Here is a 9,956-nt window from a genome sequence, read left to right on the forward strand (position 1 = left end):
TTCTGCTAAATGGTCACAGTATAAATGATTCATAATGACTCATTGCTATCCATGTAGATCATGGTGCACCTCTTCAACCCTCACAAGAGAAGCTGCTTTATTCAGTTGGCAATTAACAGATAGATGCTCAATTTCTTAGCACATAAGATGTAAAAATTGTGTGCAGTGCTCAGACTTGACTGGAAAGAACATAGAATGTCCTTGTCCTCAATGCTCACAAAACCTCATTGAAGAGGTAATGAGATGATTGTAAGAGCCAAAGTGGAGGAAAAATATAAAGGAACCAGTATTTCCCAGATAAAATAGGCCATTTTTACATATGAATTTAGAGAAATTGTTAAAAAGTATCCACAAGATTTGTGCAAGTTCAACCTAAACAAATTACAATATGGAAAGGAGTAGGTGGGATAAAATATCACCAGCATTTTGTATGACTTAGCCCTTGGTAAGAAACCATACAACATGGTCAGTATGTTGTTGGACAACAGAACTGGACTCAGTGGAGTAGGACACGGGGCTCAAGCAGAAAATTGATTAATCTCGAATAGTAGTATAACACCTGTTCATTATTTCTTTTTTGCATTCTGTTTTTTTTTTTTTTTTAGTATATAGGATATCAGTTTCAGTTCTCATTCATAAATAGGATGCAAGCTATAATTCTTTGAACACTTATATCTGAGGGGATATAATGACAACAACAATAAACACCTATAATGCCTACGTACACAGAATAAGACTAAGACAAGGATGTAAAGTAAAACAATAAGAAGGATTTAATGCCCCATTTCATAGCATGTTCAGTTTATTAAAATATATAAGTTATATATATGTATGTATATATATATAAATATATAAATATATATACATATGTATGTATATATTGCATATGGCACATTGCACATTACAAGTTTTGTTGCAGTAAATCTCCAAAATATGCCCCAGCAAATGAAAAAACAACACAGTTAATATGATTGCATGTTGTGTGCCTAGATTGGGCAGATATACCGCTACACTACCATCTTACACATCTATGACATCCTTTAGAACTTGCAGTCTCTCCAGGCCATGTGCTTCTTCCAGGCTCAGCTTTTCTTCTTCCTCTTCTTCTGCATCCTCTCCCTCTTCCATTTTCTCCTTCTTCTCTTGCCCACCTTCTGCTCTACCTTCCCTTTTATCTGCCCAGTCATCAGCTCTCCTTTATTTTACAAATTAAGGTGGGAAGCAGGTTTACAGGAAATCACTTGAGTGCTGACTTATTTCTTATTCACAACCACTCACAGGAGAACAGATTTAACATCTAATATAATTAGCCCTAGGGCTATCCACAACATTTCCCCCTTTCTGTCCAATTAAAAGGCTATTTTATCTCAGATAAAATGAAACATAACTGTTACTATTTTGTAATTTATAAAGTACAAGAGACCTAACACCAAGTCCATCATGTTTGTTAATTGAACAGAACCTCTGTCATCTATCCTTACTTAAAAGACTTATAATTTTACATCTGACAATGTCTTGGCTTTAGATTGAATGCCATCTGAAAACCATCCTCTCAAAACAGTTCCTCTCAAAAACTCTGATTGGCTAGGAGACTATGTAGTTTTTCAAACTCATCAGAAATCCAAGAACGACTGATATTAACTGAAAATATATAGAAACCCTAACACACCTTCCAAAACTTAGCCAATCCATAGAGACCACTGATCACCTGGACCGTCCCTTACTTCAGCATGTTGGAGCATCAGTCTTAAGCCTACTGGCCAGGGTCGTCTGACAGATTTAGAGAAACAGGAATATTAAGGGCTAGCCTACTCTGTCTCAGCAGAATCAAGATGTCTTAACCTGTAATTATGTCCTTTCTTCGGAGAGTATTATGTCTGTAGACGAAATGAGGCAATTTGTGCCTAGTGGCTGTTTCGCCACAACTGGAGTAACTCAAAGATGCTCAGTTTCTTCTTTGAATCCAAGACAAGAAAAGCTGTCAGGAGCAGACTTCTCTCAACAACAGATGAATAAATAATAATAAATGTCATATTCTGTGGAATTCTGATGTTTTTGAAAACCAACTATCTATGTGAAGTAATCTAGACTGTTGTCTGTTAACTACTCTCAGCAATTTCTAATTAAAATAACTGAAAATACCCTAACAATGAATTCAAAGCCATGAATTTCCTATTTGGCCCTTAACTGACAGGCTTAAACATCTCAGATATGTTTATAATAACAGCAATAGAAGAACTGGGTTCAAGCCTTGTACTTAAAAATTTTTAGTATCAAACTAAACTAACAACCTATAGTAGCCATCTCTAGCTGAATATGGGTGTAGAGATATTTTTGAAGGGAAGGGAAAGGGTAGGGAAATGGGGGAGTTAGTTGGCCTTAAAAAAGGCCACACCGAAGATTGTATTAGTCTCTGATGTCTGTTTCCTGACTGGATCCAGATGAAAAACCAAGATATTAGGAGTTCAGGCAGGTCAGTTCAGCATGACTGACTATGAAATTCTCCAAGGCTGTATATTCTGTTATATATAAATCTCAAAACAAAATTTTAGTATCATCAAAATAAACTTTTTTTTTTGATTATCTGGAATCTAGTTTTCATGGGGCCTCCCTCTATCAAATCTGATCCATATAAATCTGAAAGGTGTAAATACCTTAATCACCTTTTCCAAAAACACAAAGACACCTTTTCCCCAAATCAGCATATTCTTTAGCCAGTAACCAGGAGCACCTGTAGCTTGCCCTCTGTCCCAGAGGAACAATAGAACCATCACAATACTCAAAATCACACACATTTTAGTCTATTTAGGCCTTTGTAATTTGTCATGTCAGGATTTAAATACAAAATTCCCATGGTACCCACCTTCGACCGAATATGAGTATCCCATAAGATTTATTAGGGCACTCTCTACCTTGAGCTACAGACATTTATTTAATTAATATCCATTATAATATCTATTTGTTATGCTCTCAACCTGGAGCCACAGACTTCTATTAATTAATACCTGTTCATAGCAGGTGATTATCACTGCTGTCTCTACTTGGAGTCAGTGACTAATATTCCCTATCTAGAAATGAACATGAAATTTCTCATAAATAATAAGCTGTCTGCCTAAAGCAGGTAGCCTGACTTGTGCTCTCTGCCGGGAACCACAGACATTTATTTATACTTTCTATCTCTTGTGCTCTCTACCAGGAACCACAGACATTTATTTAATTAATACTTATTATAATATCTGTTGTGCTCTTTACCTAGAGCCACAGACTTCTATTAATTAATACCTGTTCATAGCAAGTGATTATCACTGCTCACTCTACTTGGAGTCAGTGACTAATATTCTTTAGCTGGTTCTGAACCACAGGTGAAATTTCCCATCTTTAGCTACTACACCTACTTATAGGAGGCAGCTTGTCAAACCAGGATTTAAACCCAAAATTCCCTTGGAGCCCACATTAGACATGATATGAGTATCGGGTAAGACTTATTAGAGGAATATATCTTTTTACCTTCTTCAAGTATGAAAAGGTTATATTTCTCTCTTTATAGAAATGCATTACATGGTCCAGAGTCCTTTACACCTTTGTCTCCCAATTATTTATTCACAGGGAGAAGTTGAGTGTAAAAATATCTAAGTTGTCTGTGTCTCTGTTTGAAGATGGGGGAGGCAGAGTGGGGAGAGAAGGATACTGGGAAGCAAATACAGAAAGGCTCTCTCAGACATAGATGCCTGTCTGCCATTCTCTGTTGGCCCCTAAATCCCAGTCAGCTTCAAATCCATACTGCTACAGCCTAGGTCACTGCCCAAGCATCATTCAGGGGTTGGGGGTCAAGTAATTTTTATCTCAGTTCAGTTGAATTCAAATCAATTCGTTGGGTGCCATTTTGTTGCAGCAAATCTCCTCCCAAATAAGCCCCAGCAAATGAAAACACAGCACAGTTAATACGATTGCACGTTGTGCTCCTAGATTGGGCAGATATACCGCTACACTACCAACTTCACATCTAATGAGACCTCCTAGAAGCTATACTGTTTCCCAAGTCTTACTTTAAAGCATGGCCATGTGGAATTTGCCTTGGTTCGCTCTTCTGACCACTGAAGTTCCTCTCCTCTGTAAGCTCTTTAGGGTTGCATCCTACAGGACCTCAATGTTTTTTCAAGTGAATATCAATTGATTCCCATTCACTGTGGTTTCTCCAGGCCATGTGCTCAGCTTTTCTTCTTCTTATTCCTCCTTCTTTGCATCCTCTCCATTTCCCATTTTCTCCTTCTTCTCTCTCTCACCTTCTGCTCCACCTTCCCTTTTATCTGCCCAATCATCAGCTCTCCCTTATTTTACAAATTAAGGTGGGAAGTAGGTTTATAGGAAATCACCTGAGTGCTGACTCATTCCTTGTTCACAACCACTCACAGGAGAACGGAATTAACATCAAATATAATTAGCCCCAGGGCTATCCACAACACATGTTGCATACTGCATGTTGCACATTACATGTTATATATTACACATAGCATATTACTATTACATATTATATATTAGAGCTAGCTTAAATCATAATACAATTTAGATTTGTTGTTTTAAACAGTCATTTTTTTAATTAAGAAAAGAAAAATAATGAATGTTAAGTCTATATTTAGCATTTGTGATGTTCATCATGTTTCAAAGTCTAATATGCAGTGCTTCTCATGCATTTTATGAACCTCCGTATATTTTCTTCTATGTATCTGATTGCCACTGGTTCTTGAACTATCTGAGTTCCTTTTCTCATCTCTTATTTTTAATGGACAATCTTACCATTTTTACTTGTAAATCTACTCAGTTTCTGTTTGCTTGCCTTGATCACCTCTGTTATTATCTTCATAGGCCCCTTGGTCTGTCTCTATGCCCTTTGTTCCTATAAGTACAAATATTAGGTTTAGAGTCCAACTTAAACCTCACAAAGCATCATTTCTTTTACCCAAGCCAAACATTATTTTCAGTTTCTGTGTCTTTCCAAAGAGAAATCATTTTTCAGTTCCTAATTGTTGAGATGAAATACCTTGTTAGAACTATAAAGTGTGTCTCAGTTGGACAGAATTGGGTAAGTCAGAGAATTACATGTTCTTCAGCTGGAAGCTATACTGTTTCCCAAGTCTTACTTTAAAGCATGGCCATGTGGAATTTGCCTTGGTTCCCTCTTCTGACCACTGAAGTTCCTCTCCTCTATAAGCTCTTTAGGGTTGCATCCTACAGGACCTCAATGTTTTTGTCAAGTGAATATCAATTGATTCCCATTCACTGATAATTGTATTACTCTCTGGGTTTCTTTCAGTTTTTATTTCTTGGAACCCAGTTGTTACTTTTCTAGCTAAAAGTCCCCCCAAGTACAAAATTCTGCCCTGAGTCAGGAGTGAGATTCTTTCAATTCAGACCCTAATGACATCTTGTTCTTTTGTTTCTTACACACTGGGTGCGTATTTCTGACTTATGTTTGTGTTTTCATTATATTTTCTATAAACTCACTGGAGTACATGCATATTAGGGAATTTTTCACACATAGTAGAATATTAAGTTTTCAAAAAATTATGTAGAACATAATTGAAAATTTTCTTGATTGTAACTTGGTGCCTTAGCACATAAATTCAATTTATTAAACTTTGTGTTTTATTTTTATTTTTGACAGTATATTTTCTTGATATATTTTTATATTAAAGAGAAAAAACAAAATTTTGATTTCCTATTACTTTTGTGTATTTTTGGAGACCTATTTTTTGTTTCTATTACATTTTATATGTATATTAACTTACATGCAAATTTGTTCTTCCATTCATCTATACTATAATATTACTTTCATCAAATTACATTGAACATGACTGACTTGCATTGGTTATATTTTGATGTCTATTCTTGAATTCAACATATATATTTCTCATTTCGTTGTATGGCTATTTGGGTTAGAACATCTTCTTGATTTATTTTCCATTCCAAGTAAAATGGGAAAAATTCCATTCAGGCAAAGTGATTATTATTATTATTATTATTACTATTATTATTGACTTTAATGAATTAGGAAGCCTAGGGTGAAGGCCTCTAGGATATAAATTCTTCGTGATTTTAAATGAAAAGTGGAAAACAGTCAGGTCAGGAAGACTATTTAGGAGAAGCAGATCTATACAACTGTGGACTAAAATATAAGTACAGCAATGTAGCCCAAGAGCTGTACTGTTCTTCTGAGACAGAGGAAAAACCAGCATACACCTAAGCCTCTTAATTCTCTACCACAGGTGATCTTATGAGCAAAGTGAGATAATTCAAGACTACTTATTACCTTTTTACAAAATGTAATTAAACTGTGAGTTGATTTTATCTAAACTGTGAGTTGATTTTATCTAAGTTAAGGACCCTCCACAGTACAGGCGATAAACTTTTCTGGCTTCTATCCATGAGAACTTGTAAAACAACTAGTCCTTTTTCTGGTGTCCTGGTAAGGTTTTTTTGATGTCAGAATGATGGCTGGCATCTTGGTATAACTGAGAAAATTGCAACTTCCAAAATTTCCAAGTAATTTTCCATAAAATTAGTAAGATTTGCTGTGAATAAATGAGAGATTACACTAATTAAGTCAGATAGTACTGATGATTTTTTTTAAAGTGATTAAAGATTAATAATAGTTCTTTAGTAGGTGTAGATCTGTTTAGCCCATTTCCCTTTACATTTGAGATTGAGTAGACTCTGTCTTTCAATTAACTAGGCTATTTATTATTTTGATTACACACATACCTATATTTGATTACACATTTTCAGAGTTTTATATTGTCTAATATTATGACTCTAAATATTTCTCCATTTTCTTTTATACTACTCAAACTAAACTAAAATAAAACTATTGTGTGTTTTGTGTCACTATGGTTTATATCTTTATTTATATTATGAGAAGATATCTCTCTTGTCACTAATATGTCCGTAAACCTCAAAGCTAGTTAACATCTATCAACATTAATTCCAGATATTTGTCTCATAAATTCCCATTCAAGATTTATGCAGTCCCTCAGTTCTGATTTGGAAGGCCTTCACTAACAGACACCATCACTGGTTCTATATCTTGGCTACTGTGAATAATTCTGTAATGCAAAGAGGTGATCAGGAGTTTCTTTGAATTATCAATGATAGAATCTCTTTGGACACATATGTTGAAGAGTTATACTTGGAACCTATAGTAGACCTAACTTTGGATTATGTTGAAGTGTAACTAGACAGTTATATCCATAATTACTGTATTAATGTTCCTACTCCTGAACAGTGTGTGTTTGTCTTCAAAATCTTGTTAGAAATATTTATGTGTGTGTGTCTGTGTGTATGTATATATTTATAGGATCATCTCCATGTACTTTTATTTAACATTTCTCTGATGGCCATATGACCATTAGATATAACCATTATTTTATGTATTTGTTAAACATTTTTTTCAGTTGTTTGTTCTATTAATACTTAAACATTATCTTTAGACACAAGCATTATACTTATTAATGGTATAAAGTATTTGATACATACACACTGCTTAATGTTTAAATCAGGTTAAATGTATTTGGGATGTCAAAAGTTCATTGTATATTTACATAAAACATTTCAAAATCATTTTTTAGCTTGTTGGAGCAATCTAGCTTGTTGAAACAATGTATAGTCTATTTTTGTTTTCAGAATTAGCACAGTATTGATGTTATGTAGAAACTTCTTGCTCTCATTTACCTGAAGCTTAACATCTATGCCACTTCTTTCTTTCTCAAGGGATTGACTAAACCTACAGAAACCACCATTATTCTATCAACTTTTCTTGTACTAAAAAATCCCAGGTATATAAGGATCATGTGGTACTTGTAATTCTATATCTGGCCTGTTTCAGTTACAATGGTGTCCTTTAGGTTTATGTTTGTCGTTAAAATTAGCTGCATCTTCTTTTTTAAGGATAATGATAATCTATTATGGAAAACCATCTTGGTTTGTTCATATAACCATTAACAGATATACATTGTTTCTTAGCTAGACTGCTATGAATAATGCATAAGTGGATGTGGGGATTCAGATTCCTCTCTTGCATACTGATTTTTTATCCTTTGCTTATGTATCCAAAGTGAAACTATGGGATCTGAAGGCAATTTTAGTTTTAATTTTTGGAGGAGGCAGCACACTGTTTTCTATAATGACTTTATTAATTTGCCTTTCCACCAACAGTGTGCTAAGGTTCTCTTTTCTCTGTAACCTTGCCAGCATTTGTTATCTATCATCTTTCTGATAATAGACATGCTAACAACTGTCAGGACATACCCTACTGTGCTTCTGATTTCCTTTTCTTGATGTTGAGAAACTTTTCACATACCTGCTGCCCATTTGAATGTTTTCATTAGGAAAAAACTATCTATGTAGTTACATGAGACATTGAGAAAATGAATTCATATTGACCTGTAAGTCAAGAAATGTCTTTTGATCAAGTGTGTTTCTAAACTGAAATTATGATTTCAGTGACAAGGAAAGTGCCATTTCCTTCAGGGTTGTGTATTAACAATAAATCTGCACAATATAATACAAATATCATTGGAAATGTCATGTGTTTTAAGAATTAAAATATGATTTTTATATAATTAAATAAAAACAGTAGAATATTGGAAATAGATGTAAACCTACATGCAAATCTGTTCTCTCATTCATCTATAAAATTATTGCTTTTAAAAAATTATATTAAGCATAACTGACTTTCATTTGTCTATATTTTGATGTCTATTATTGATTTCAGCATATATTTCTAATTACATTGCATTTTAGCTAGAAATTTTCTTGATCTGTTTTCCATTGTAAGTAAAATGGAAAGAAAATTTATTTTTTTCAGGTATAGAGTCATCTAATAATCATCGTCTCATGTCAAGCAGGATGGGAACCTAATAATTGCTTGAAAGGTAATTACCTTGGTCTTCTTAATCTGGTGGCAGTAACCTAGAGGACTCCTAGAGAGCTGCTAATCTTTAGTGTACATTGGAAATCAGAAGAATCTGAGTTAGTGGCAGTGAAGGAGCAGCATATAGGGTCTAGAGATGTCCTAGAACTCTCCAGGGACAGCGAAGGCCAAGTGACAACCCAACCTTGGCTTCTTCCATGGTTTTTTATCTGGGCAACTTCTGTAAAGTGCCATTAACATTTAGGGCATATTCTAAATTTATTACACTCAAGGCAATTACCAAAAGGTATGTCTGTAAGCCAACCTAATATAGATCATCTCTTGAGTCATCTATCATATGATTTAAGGTTGTATCAAGTTGACATTTAAAACTAACCAGTACAGTGACCATTGACAGATAGTGAAGATAATAAACATGTATCATACAATAGAATACTGCTAGGCTCATAAAAAGATGAATCTTATTTTTTGAAAGCAAGTCAATCGATCTTATTTTAAGAAAAATAACACATACATAGACAGGAAGACACTATACCCTCCCTCAAATCCATGGAAACAGCAAAATGTTGACTGCAGTATGCAATAGTGATTGCTAAAGGAGTTTGAATATTTTAATTAGTCATGTGTTAAGATATCACACTGGGCTTGGGCACAAACTCAGCTGACAGTCTCATGGTCCCCAGAGGAGTCTCCACTCTCAGGTGCTCTAGTGCACCCAGAACCTTAGGATCACTGGTGAATAGAACACAACATCTTTTCCAACATCATCAAGAGTGACTGAGACCAGCAGGATCTAGGGATACAGAAACATGTCCCAACCAGTGGCTAGGGTTCCTTCCTGTCAGTTCTGGTATACTGTGAGTATAAACTTGGCAGACAGTCTCACAGGCCTTAGAGGAGGTACCACTCAAAGACACTCTAGTATGCCCAGGATCTTAGCTTCCCAGGATCCTAGTAGCTTGGTCACACCAGGATATCAGGGTCTTAGAGGCAGCTTGACTCCCAGGAACTCTGAAACACACAGAATCTC

Source organism: Mus musculus, chromosome 10 (assembly GCF_000001635.26).
Source record: "Mus musculus strain C57BL/6J chromosome 10, GRCm38.p6 C57BL/6J".
Classification (NCBI taxonomy): domain Eukaryota; kingdom Metazoa; phylum Chordata; class Mammalia; order Rodentia; family Muridae; genus Mus; species Mus musculus.